The 12,794-nt window shown below is 47.5% G+C and overlaps 1 pseudogene; it reads left to right on the top strand.

The window, feature by feature from the left end:
- Positions 1-6,819: 6,819 nt before the first annotated feature.
- On the top strand, positions 6,820-11,571 carry LOC100514275 (olfactory receptor 7D4-like; annotated as a pseudogene).
- Positions 11,572-12,794: the final 1,223 nt, after the last annotated feature.

The following is a 12,794-nucleotide window of genomic DNA, read 5'->3' as shown; positions in this document are numbered from 1 at the left end:
CAAAGATGAACTACTCCCCCAAAGATTGCTAAAGCCATATAGTAGTTTCATAACTAAGAGTACAAATGGGTTTTAAAGATGAGAAGTCAAAGAAATGCATCTGATTTAGATGCTTCCTATGTGCTGCTTAAAACTCTTCTGCAAAACCTCTTTTGGGTAACAGCTCCGAGCAGTCTTAGCTGCTGGCTTCTCCCTGGAACCATGCACACCTCTTTCTTCCTGCTCTGGGGTCTTCCTTGATACCACAGCATGGGACCCCTTGGGAACTGCTCTGTGCTCATGCCCATGCAGCATGTACTTATAGAAGAGTGAATACCCAAGGGATCGCTCTTGACCAGTAGAAGATGGACTGATAGTCAAATGTTTCTCCAGCACAGTTTGGAGATGCACTTCACAGGGCTCCTGGGAAGGCGCAGAAGGGTGGAGCCCTAGTTGCCCCCCCGCAGTGGCTACCTCAGTAACTCCTCCCTTTTTATTTTATTTTTTTTAATTTTCTTTGTATTTTTGCCTTTTCTAGGGCCGCTCCCATGGCATATGGAGGTTCCCAGGCTAAGGGTCAAATGGGAGCTGTAGCCACCAGCCTATGCCAGAGCCACAGCAATGCAGGATCCGAGCTGCATTTGCAACCTACACCACAGCTCACGGCAATGCCGGATCCTTAACCCCTTGAGCAAGGCCAGGGATCGAACCTGCAACCTCATGGTTCCTATTTGGATTCATTTCCACTGAGCCATGACGGTAACTCCCTCCCTTTTTTAATTTAAAAAAAATTATATATTTGGCCGTGCCCATGGTATGCAGAAATTCCCAGGCCAGGATGGTACCTGTGCCCCAGCAGCAACAGAACAAGAGTTGGCCCTGGAGACTGGTCCTGAATATGAGGATCCCTTAGTCCAGTCTTCTTTCCCTGGCCTCTATTCTTCAGCAGGATCATGGAGGTTTATTTACTCCCAGGAGCAGAAAACCAGAACTTACAGAGGAGCTTGTGGACTCACAGAGAAGTCTCAGCTCCCTGTTGCTTGCTCCCAGGACAGGGCAAAAACAAGGCCATCTTGGGGAAGTGACTTGTCTTGCCTCTCTGTAAAACCATCTAAACACGTGCATTAGTTTCCATTTCAAAAATCACTTTATTAGCAAAATGAACAAAAGGAGAATGGTGTTTAAGTTAAATAAATTACACAAATATCTCAAGAGTCCCGGTCTTCCCCGAGAGCCACATTATCACAGGTCAGTATCACTAAGAACATTCAAAAGTATTGAAATTCTGGATTATTTTATGACCTTGCCTTGCCCTCCTTTCCTGCCCCGGTCATATCCAGTGAGGGGTGTGTGTGAATCTGTGTTCTTTTCAAAGTATTCCCACAGTGAAGTTTTCTTCAAGGTCTCCCTCCACTCCAGCTGTTGCTCATCTTATGTCCACCTAGGGCTCCGTGAATACTTGTATCTTTGGACATATTGTAGGACCCCTCCCTGAGCCCCAGCGCCAGGCCACTGTGAATCAGCAGTCCCCTTGAGCTCTGGGGCTGGCCTGAGGGTTAATGATCACTTCATTAAGTCCTCCAGTGTTCTAGACGCTCGGTTCAAAGGGCACCTCTGGTTTGGGATGTCCCGAGGTCCTGTGACCTTTCCCCACCTCTTGGACCTGAGCTGAACTTTGCAGGAGGTGGAGCTGGGGAGGGTGCATTTTCATTGGCTAAAGTTCTTGTCCTTTCGATATTTGGCATTCAGGGTGCTGGGAACGGTGAATCCCAGATAACATGGTTACTTGCCTTCCAAGTTTTGAGTTCCATGGGCAGCCAGATGGAATAATGAATTCACAGAGAAGCAATGCTTGTAGGCCAAGAATCTCTTGGCTCTTCATCAGGGTTCTCCTTTAACTCTAAGAAGACTTGCTAGCTGACCAGCTCACTCAACACACAGACATACAAGGCCGGTCAAGCTGAAGTGTGGAATTTGGACATTTCTGCAGGCTGGGCCAGCCCAACCTGTTGGGTGGGGATCATTAAATTGGAGGAGCTTGGGAGAAGCAGTGGGGAGAGGCCAAAAGGGTTTCAGTGCATGTCTATGGAAAATCTTTCAAACACTCGCATGTGCAACCCATTTATTTTCAAGTCAACCGCGGGATTGCTCTGCCTGCTTGTATATATGGAGAACATAGCGCTTCTTCTCATCGCTCCTAGAAGAAGGCCTCGGGCGCTGAGTTTGTTAAGGAATCCCTGTGGAAGGAGACCCAACCTGGACTAGCTCTCCCCTGTGTTCTGCACCCAGCTGGGCTCTGCCCTTGCCTGACTGAAGGATTCCAGCCCCACATTGAGAGGGGAGAGTTAAAAATCATTGGCTTTTTGCCAGATGAAGAGGACAAGGCAGATTTCCCAAGGGGAGGAATTTCTGAGGTCAGGGAAATGGTCAGGATGTGGATCCAACCAGTTTGTCCTGGGTTGGCACCAGCATACGCCCCCCCCCCCCCATTCTGTACCAAGAGGGATTCCCGAAAGCTTTTGTGCAGAAAGTGGTATCTGTGGCTAGGTTGCCAGAGGAGTCTGCCAGCCCCCCATCCATCTGTCCCTTTTGTGTTCCTACCTGGTCTCAAGTGGAAGGGAGCCACCCTTGGAGGCAGGGGAAGTGATGATGTTTCAGGAGGCTGGGCCCTCTACCTTGGTGGCCTGCCCCCGGGGAGGTGGCTCTGTTGGCCACCCCCCCAGGCTATGGTATGATGTGCTAAATAACAGTGGAGGTCTCAGCAGGTTTGAGATGAGGAGGAAGGGGACGCTGTCACCAAGGTGGAGATTCCTGGGTTGTGGCAACACACGGTCCCAAGCAGTACAGAGCTGCCAGGGCCAGACGTGGAGCAGCTAGTGGGGCAAGCCCCAGAGTCCTAAGCAAGTTCGTCCCTGTGTCCTGTGACAGCTTGACACTCTCTGATGCCAAGCTGTGCTGGCCCCAAGACCTCTTGGAAGCTTGTACTCCACATCAGCACATGGCTTCCCCTCTGTTCTTGGCTTGTTCTTAAAGGCTGGGAGTGGGGCGGGCAGTGGGGGGGGGGGGGTCCCCGCGGGCTGCCACAGGCAGGGCATGGGGGCATACAGTGTGCTGGGCAGGAGGCTTGCTTGTTGCTGGCTGGGGCCCTGAGGGTCAGCAGAACGGTGAAGAGGTGGCTCTCCCTGCTGCTGAAAATGGCTTGCTCCAGAGATGCCATGAGGGAAGCAGAGGCAGGAGAGAGGATGGGGCCGAGGGTGGGGAGAGACTGGAGTCCCGATGGAGGTGTTCTCCTCTCCCCTCCATGCCCTGTGGTCCCGGGCTCAAGCTTTGTGGGAGTCCCAGGTGCCGGGTGCTCTGGAGGCAAGCACGCGGACCAGCTGGGCCCTCACAGGGCCATCAGGGTCTCTGCGTGAAACATGCTTCTGCACATCTCCTGTGGGGCCGCAGGAAGGAGGTGGGATGGGGAGAGAGAGAGGGTTAGACCTGTAGGGCTCACGGTGGTCACAGTCAGCGGGTGGCCCTGAGAACCTCTGGACAGAAAGAGGCATCCTGAGGAAGTGTGCGTGTGGATGTGTGCACGTGTATGTGAACAGCGAAGAAGCAGGGCCAGTGCAAGAGGTGAACTGGTACTGAGGTGACAAGAGAGGATGCTTGAAGTCTCATTTTTTTCCCTTTTTTTTTTTTTTTTTTTTAAACAGCTAGGGGTCCAACCGGAGCTGCAGCTGCTACCTGTGCCGCAGCTGGCAGGGACACTGCACTGGGTGAGGCCAGGGATCCAACTATGTTGGGTTCTTACCCCACGGAGCCACAATAAGAACTCCATGGAAGGCTGATTCTGAATCCCCTGCGGTGTGGTGTCTCACCTCCCCAGGCCCTTCCCTCCTTTCTCACTCCGCTTTCTTCATTAGGTTAAACGAGGGTTGAGATCAGACAAGCTCTGAAGTCCTTTCTTGCTCCGATAAGCTCTTTTGGTCCTCTCCAGGTTTGGGGAATGTGCTGGAGATTCCATGGAGGCCCAGAAATCAGTCTGCCAAATCTTTGTTGTCCCAGCCCTATTTCATAACACCCCCCACATGCTATCGGCCCTCCCAGAGAGGTGTTCAGAGGACCATGGACCAGAAGGGGAAGAGGTAACAAAGTGAGATGTTATATCTGTTAGACCCAAAGCTAGATTCCTCTAAACCTAGTCATCTGGTTTCTTTTGATTCAGGACATGGGGCTGGGGATCCTCTTCATGCCAGGACTGCAGGCTCTATGAGAAGTAACACTTCACATCTCCATAGTGCTTCCCCCCCGCCCCCATTTTTTTCTTTTCTAGGGCTGCACCCATGGCATATGGAGGTTCCCAGGCTAGGGGTCCAATCAGAGCTACAGCTGCTGGCCTGTACCATAGCCACAGCAACCACAGTTCTGAGCTGTGTCCGCGACCTAACCATAGCTCACGGCAATGCCGGATCCTTAGCCCACTGAGTGAGGCCAAAGATTGAACCTGCAACTTCATGGTTCCTAGTCGGATCCGTTTCCTCTGCACCACGACAGGAATTCCCATAGCTCTTAGCTCTTAAGTTCCTTCCATATACAGTCATATTTGTATCCCTTGAATCCATGGGATCCTACCCGAATAGAAGTTTTTCAAGGGCAGAGGTCTTTGTTTTGTTCACTGCTGTGTGGCCACCCTAGAATACTGTCTGGCAAGTTGTGGGCACTCCATAAATACCAACTGAATTAATGAAAAAAAAAAACAACACCAAAGGACTCTCCCACTCATCTTGTTAGGAGACGGGACAGGTATTCCCCCCATTTCCCTTATTTTTTACAAGATAACCCTGGGGCCATGTGGTGTTACTTGGCCTGCCCCAAATCCCATGGCCTGTGCATTGGAGAGTTAAGAATAAATATGAGTTCTCCAGGACTTGGTCCAGTGACTCTCCCCTCCCCCAGGATGCCTTTCCTGGAGTGAGAAGAATTAAGATCTGCTATTAAAAGAAAGATGAGAAAGAAATGTTGTTGCCTTCAAGGTGACTGCTCAGGCTTGGAGGTGGAGGAGCCCAGCCAACACTGGGTTTGAGAGGCTCTTCCTCCATCCGCTCAGCTTACCTGCTCCAAGTCCCAGTAGCTGGGGCCGTCCTCCTCCGAATCATACAAAGAGAGCTCAGGGTCCACTGGAGCCTGGATCAGGGCGGGGAGGAAGGAAAGGGGAGCAGAATGAGTGCCAGTGCCTGAATGACAGCCTGGCTCCAAGGGCAGGCTCCGGGGGGGGGGGGGCACATGTTCTTTTTTTTTTTTTTTTGCCTTTTTGCCATTTGTTGGCTGCTCTCACAGCATATGGAGGTTCTCAGGCTAGGGGTCTAACTGGAGCTGTAGCCGCTGGCCTACACCAGAGCCACAGCAATGCGGGATCTGAGCCGCGTCTTCGACCTACACCACAGCTCATGGCAACGCTGGATCCTTAAGCAACTGAGCAAGGCCAGGGATCAAACCTGCAACCTCATGGTTCCTAGTTAGATTCATTAAGCACTGAGCCATGACGGAAACTCTGGGGGACCACATGTTCTGACTCATAACTCACCCTCTTGCCCCTTCCCTCGCCTCCCTCATTTGCCTCTCAAAATACAGCCCAGCTGTGCTCTTCTTCCTCACAGCAGACAGGTGTGCATTGGGGGCGGCCTCTGCAGTGGGACTCTTCAGAGGCAGGGAGGTTTACCTAGCTTATGGGGAGGACTGGCTAGCTGCCTGACCTGGGGGTCCGTTTCCCTCTCAAAATACAGCCCAGCTGTGCTCTTCTTCCTCACAGCAGACAGGTGTGCATTGGGGGCGGCCTCTGCAGTGGGACTCTTCAGAGGCAGGGAGGTTTACCTAGCTTATGGGGAGGACTGGCTAGCTGCCTGACCTGGGGGTCCGTTTCCCCACCTTGGAAGTCTGTTTCCTCATCTGTAAAAGGAGGGTACTCGAACTCACTTTGCTGGTTCTCCTTCATTGTGCTGTTGAAAAGGGTGTGTGTGTGTGTGTGTGTGTTTAATACGTATATGTGCATATATTCTATAACATGTAAATGTACAATGGGTATAATATAAATTTTTAAGAATATCTACACCGTAGTGGAGTTCCCATCTTGACTCAGGTGTTAACGAACACAACTAGGATCCATGAGGATGCGGGCTTGACCCCTGGCCTTGCTCAGTGGGTAAAGGATCCGGCATTGCTGTGAGCTGTGGCGTAGGTCGCAGATGCGGCTCGGATCCTGCATTGCTGTGGTTCTGGTGTAGACTGGTGGCAACAGCAGCAATTAGACCCCTAGCCTGGGAACCTCCATATGCCACAAGTGTGGCCCTAAAAAGCAAAAAAAAAAAAAAAAAAAAAAAATCTACACTGTAGTAACTGGACAATATTTGTGCAATAACGGGGCAATATCAATAATAAAAAAACAATTTTAGAATTAAAAAAAAGGTAAGTGAGAGTTAACTGTGACATCAAATCAGGTCATAGACTTGAAAATCTATGACTTAATAACCATGAAATGACTTCTTTGAACAAGGGATGTGTGGAGATTACTGAAGAAAAGGACTTAAATGTCTTCAATCATTTTGGAAGGGTGTTATCTGAGAAGAAATTGGTTTATTTTTATCAATTCGAACAGGAGAATTTGAACCTGTTGTGTGGGTGATAAAAAGAGAGAGAGAGTGATTTCTTCTTACTTAATGTCTGAATAATTACACACATTCCAAAAGGAAATGGGCTACCCCTTGAATGATTGAATCACGGGTAATGGAGGGACAAATGGGGGGTGCTAGTTGTCCATGAAAAGGTGGAACCAAAAGGTGGTGACTAGCTCAGGTGCCAATTGGCTGTTCACTGAAAGTTGCTTTTGCCTCCTTCCCCAGCAGGCACACCAGCTACATGGAAGCAGGAAACCACACAGGAGTATCAAAACTGTTCCTCCTTCTGGGTCTCTCAGATGACCCTGAACTGCAGCCCTTCTTCTTTGGGCTGTTCTTATCCATGTACCTGGTCACCGTGCTTGGGAACCTGCTCATCATCCTGGCTGTCAGCTCTGACTCCCGCCTCCACACCCCCATGTATTTCTTCCTCTCCAACCTATCTTTTGTTGACATATGTTTCATCTCTACCATTGTCCCAAAGATGCTAGTGAACATCCAGGCACAGAGCAAAGACATCTCCTACGTAGGATGCCTCACTCAGGTGTATTTTTTTTTTTGTGGTTTTTGCTGAATTGGATGATTTCCTCCTGACCATGATGGCCTATGACCGGTTTGTGGCCATCTGCCACCCCTTGCACTACATGGTCATCATGAATGCCCGCCTCTGTGTCCTCCTGGTTCTGATGTGTTGGTTTGTCTTTTTCTGTGTTGCTCTTGTTCATCTTCTACTGTTGACGCAGCTGACATTCTGTGTAGGCACTGAAATCCAACATTACTCCTGTGAACTGGATCAGATTCTCAAGGTGGCCTGCTCAGACACCTTCATCAATGAGGTCTGTATGTATGTGGCCACTGCCCTGCTGTGTATGCTTCCTCTCACTGGGATCCTCTTTTCTTACTCTCAGACTGTCTCCACCTTAATGAAAATGGCATCCACTGAGGGCAAGTACAAAGCCTTTTCCACCTGTGGGTCTCACCTCTCTGTGGTCTCCTTGTTCTATGGGACGAGTCTAGGGGTCTACTTCACCTCTGCTGTGACCCATTCTCCCCATAGAATCTCCATTGCCTCAGTGATGTACACCGTGGTCACCCCCATGCTGAACCCCTTCATCTACAGCCTGAGGAACAAGGATGTGAAGGGGGCCTTGGGCAGGCTCCTCAGCTGAGTCCCTTGCTAGTGATGGGCCACTGGCCTCAGAACCAAGTGAACATGGTGGGCTCCAAAGGCAAATGATGCAAAGTTCAATATCTTGTTTCTTTTCTCCCCTCAAAACCTGCTTGACTTCTTTTTGTAAAGCATGTGTGACTTAACATGTCTTTGTTTTGGATTGGTGTTTCTCAAACAGCCCTCTCAGCAATTCCCTTTTGACATTTCTCCTTTATATCTTGTCCATATATTCCATGTTTCTTCAGCATTTTGCAGTCATTCTCATGGACTGATTGACTGAGTGTGTTTTCTTCCCTGTGTTCACTCCTCCTCTCTCCCACCCATGCTCCTTGCTCCTTCCTATAAAGTGCTTGAAGATGCATCCTTGGTTCAGTATCAGCTTCTGAGGGAACCAAACCTATTACAGGCAAGCTGTTCCTGTCTTGGCCAGCAGGTTAAGACCCAAGGACGAGGGTTCCATCCCTGCCTTGATCAGTGTGATAAGGATGCTGCATTGTGTGAGCTGTGGTTTATGTCGCAGACACAGTTGAGATCTGGCATTGCTGTGACTGTGGTGTAGGCTGGCAGTTGCAGCTCTGAATTGACCCATACCCTGGAAAGTTCCATAAGCTGTGGGTACTGTGTATAAAAGCCAAAAAAAAAAAAAAGAGGGAATCTAGTTTTGAGTGCCAGCTTTTTCAAGTGATTGGTAGCCATATATTGTGTCAAAAAATTCTGTAACACTGCTTCATTGTCTTTTTTTTTTCTTTGTCATTTTAGGGCTGTACCCATGGCATATGGAATTTCCCAGGCTAGGGACTGAATTGGAGCTGTAGCTGCCAGTGTACACTGCAGCCATAACAAAGGCGGGATCCAGGAGGCTTCTGTGACCTCATCTCAGGTCAATGCTAGATCAGGAACACACTAAGCGAGGCCTGGGATCAAACACATATCCTCATGGATCCTATTTGGGTCCGTGAATGCTGTGCCATGATGGGAACTGCACACTGCTTCATTCTTGGCCTTCCTTCTTCCCCTTCCTCTTTCCTTTTCTTGTTGCATTGGACATTTATTTCCCATCAGGGCCGTTTTCAGATGTGCTCCAAGATTCTCAAACATCTAATAATGGATATAATAAATGAATAAAACATTTTGTTACCTGGTTTATTTTAGGGGAGGGAACGTTCTGGAGGTGCCACCAGGAGTGGTAGTTACACACTTGTGGAATGTACTCAGAAGGTAATTCAACTTATGAGAAGACTACTGATAGAACTGAGTCTGCAGTGAAGGATGGGGTGGCCGAATCTGTCAACATTTCCCCAACTTTCCCTGGGATCCCTTCCCCATGTCCATTGCAATCCGGCCTGACTGCCTCTGTGAGCACCAGGTAGAACCGACCTTCTGCGTGCTTGATGGCAGACCTGACTGCGAATTATGCCCCACCAGGGACAGCTCTTGATGGAGAGTCATGGGGATACCACCTTCTTCACCCTTTGGTCGTGTGTTAATTCTGATGTTTGGATGTTGTGCCACTACCAAAAATTTCCCTGCAGGATGAAAACTCTGCTCACTCGTGTGGGGGATGACTTAAGGTAAGCTTGATTGGATGTACTCTCTTCCCTGTATCACTTCTCCTCACTCTAACCCATGTTCCATGGTCCTTACTTCTTCCAATAAAGTGCTTACACATGAATCCTTGGCTGGGCATCTGCTTCTGTTGAACCAAAGCTAAGACAGGTGATAAAGACCATGAAAAATAAATGATACCATGAATGGTACCAAGGACTTCTGGGGCAAAACTAAGCAAACACAGAAACAAACAAGTATTGGGTATATACAAAGATCTCCAAATTCCTGCAAGATCATAACTTGTTAGGTAGGGATAACATATTCAGTGTGGCTTTAACTCAACTTCATTCCACTAAGATTAATCCATAATGTATTTATCATCTGCTTCATACAAGCACAACTCGGGACCAAAGAGGTAAATGTGATTGCAGTAAAGAGTGGCAGCCATAAAAATACTGGTGTGTCATAAAGAATGTTGATAACAAAGATACAGGTTTTCAACACTCCTTGGATAATTCTAGAAAAAACTTTTTAAAATTTATTAATGGATTTCTTGAGGGATAATTTATATACCATGAAATTCAGCCATTGAGATGATAAATTCCATTGTTTTGGTTAGTGTAGTGTTATTCAATGATCATCATGGTCCCATTCTAGAACATTTTTATCACCCTAGAGAGTTCCTTTATGCCCATTTGCAGTTAATATATGTATTATATCACATTATATCACTTACCGTGGAATCTAAAAATAATGGTAGAGGAGTTCTCTTGTGGCGCAGCAGGTTGAGGATCTCACATTGTCACTGCAGCTGCTCGGGTCACTGCTGTGGTGCAGGTTCACTCCCTGGCCCAGAAACTTCCACATGCAATGGGTGCAGCCCCCCCATCCTGAGAAGTTACAAGTGAACCTATTTACAAAACAGATTTAAACACACAGAACATTGAGTAGATTTCCCTTTGCCCTTCCCAAACCCCCAATCCATCCCTCCTTTCTCATCCTTCCCCTTTGGTAACCATACCTTTGTTTTCAAGGTCTGTGCTTCTGTCTCTGTTTTGTAAATAAATTCACTTGTATCACTTTTTAAATTTCACCTATATGGTAGCATATGATATTTGTCTTTCTCTGAGTCCCTTCACTTCGTATGATAATTTCTAGGTGCTGATTTTTTAATTAAAGTATAGATGCTTTAGAGTGTTGTCAATTTCTGCTACACAGCACATTGGTCCAGTCATATATATATATATATATATATATATATATATATATATATATATTCTTTTTCTCTTACGTTCTTCCATCATGTTCTGCCCAAATAGAGTGCATATGGTTCCCTGTGCTATAGAGTAGGACCTCAATGCTTATCCATTTCAAGTGTAACAGTTTGTATCTACCAACCCCAAACTCCCCATCCATCACAATCCTGCCCCCTTTCCCCTGGGCAATCACAATCTGTTCTCTATGTCTGTGATTCTGTTTCTGTTTTTCAATACGACACATTTCCACTCAAGAGCAGATATGGGAGTTCTCTGGTGGCTCAGCCAGGTAAGGATTCCGTGTTTTGACTTCTGTAGTTTGGGTCATGTTTGTGGCACTGGTTTGATCCCTGGCCCAAGAACTTCTGCACTCCAGGAGTGTCCCCCAAAAATTAAATAATAAATGAAAAAGAAAAAGCATGTATACATGAGCTCACACCCACAGACATGCTTTGCATTTTATCTTAAAGGCTTTGCCATCTTGTTTCCCCTTCTTCTCTGTGTGGCCCACATACTTCCTCACAAGGGACATCCTACTTTTCCCTCTTCTGGAGGATTCCACTAGGCAGGCAGCGTCTGAAAGAGGGAGCCATAGGGATCATCCCTAACAGCATCCACTTGTCTGTGACAACTGCCCTGCTGGGTGTGTTTCCCTCACTGGAATCTTTTTCTCTTACTTCCAAATTGTCTCCTCTTTAGTGAGAATGTCCTCTATGAGGGAAAATAGGAAGACTTTTCCACCTGTGGGCCTCCCCCCTCTGTGGTCTCCTGGTGCTAGGTGATAAGCCTGGCAGTCTACCTCAGTTGTGATGTGATCCCTTCTCCCCGGAGAAGCTCCATGGCCTCAGTGATGTACACTGTGGTCCTCCCCATGCAGAATCTCTTCATCTACAGCCTGAGGAACAAGGATGTGAAGGGGGCCCTGGGCAGGCTCCTCAGTTGAGGAGCCCCTTGTGTTTGATGGGCCACTGGCCTCAGAACTAAGTGGCATTGTGATGCCCAAGGGAAAATGTTGTGCATTTAAACGTCCTGAGTCTTTTGTGATACTAAAGGACAGGCTTCAGTTCTTGTCTTCTCAAAGCACCGATGCCTTTCCTTTTATTTGTTTTTCTATTAGTCTGTCCTCAACCATCTCCTCAGTAATTCCTGTTTAATTTTCTTTCTTATTTGCAGACCATAAAGGTCTATCTGGGGGCAATATTTTTTTTTACAGCCATTTCGTCAATTCTCAACACTATATTTGCAGCAGTTATATCAAGTGTGGCATGGTTTTCCCCCAAATACCCTCTCAAATGTTGACATTATTCACCTTAGTTTGGTTGTGTGTTTCACCCTGGATGAGATGGAATGAAAATCATACTGCAGTCATAAAGAAACGCTTCAAATATGAAGACTCTTCAGATCCCACTGTGGAGCAGTGGGTTAAGAATCCAACTTCAGCAGCTCGGGTTGCTGCAGAGGCATGGGTTTGACCCTCAGCCTGGTGCCATGGGTTATGGATCTGGCTTGCTGCAGTTGCAGCTGGGATGCAATCCCTGGCCTGGGAACATCCATATGCTGTGGGTGCAGAAAAAAAAAAAAAAAGAGAGAGAGAGAAAGACTGTTCTTGTTTTATGTGTATGCTATGTCATCTTGACAAAAAATTTTTTTTCTTTTTTCTTTTCAGGGCTGTACTTGTGGCATATGGAAGTTCACAGTCCAGGGGTTGAATTGGAGCTGCAACTGCTGGTCTATGACACAGCCACAGCAAAGCCAGATCCAAGCCCCATCTGCGACCTATGCTGAAGCTTGCAGCAATGTTGGTTTCTTAGCCCACTTAAGGAGGCTGAGGATTGAACCCCCATCCTTATGGATACTAGTCAGGTTCTTTACCCACTGAGCCACAGTTGGTACTCCTGACAACATTTTTCAAAAGTAGTTTTTCTCCTTTACATTTTTCAAAAAGATTGAGATTGGGATGGACTCTGGGCAGGAACACTGACATTCAGCCCACATTCCTAAGTTTGTCATCATACTTCTCCCGAAAAAGCATTAGCTTTATCTTTTCAGACTGGCCACCCCAACATGGGACGAGACATGGAAGCCAGCAGCTGTCACTGCTCCCACCTGGTAGCTTCACTACCAAAGAGCCACTGGATGTATTTTAGCTGCTGAGGTGTTTAACAAATCTCAGGAAAGGATTCT

The sequence above is a fragment of the Sus scrofa genome, chromosome 2 (assembly GCF_054392235.1).
Source record: "Sus scrofa isolate SSC_HxYL_T2T_F1_AM1 chromosome 2, Sscrofa_HxYL_maternal_Yorkshire_Landrace_v2.0, whole genome shotgun sequence".
Taxonomy (NCBI): Eukaryota; Metazoa; Chordata; class Mammalia; order Artiodactyla; family Suidae; genus Sus; species Sus scrofa.
This window is presented reverse-complemented; position numbering and strand designations above follow the sequence as displayed.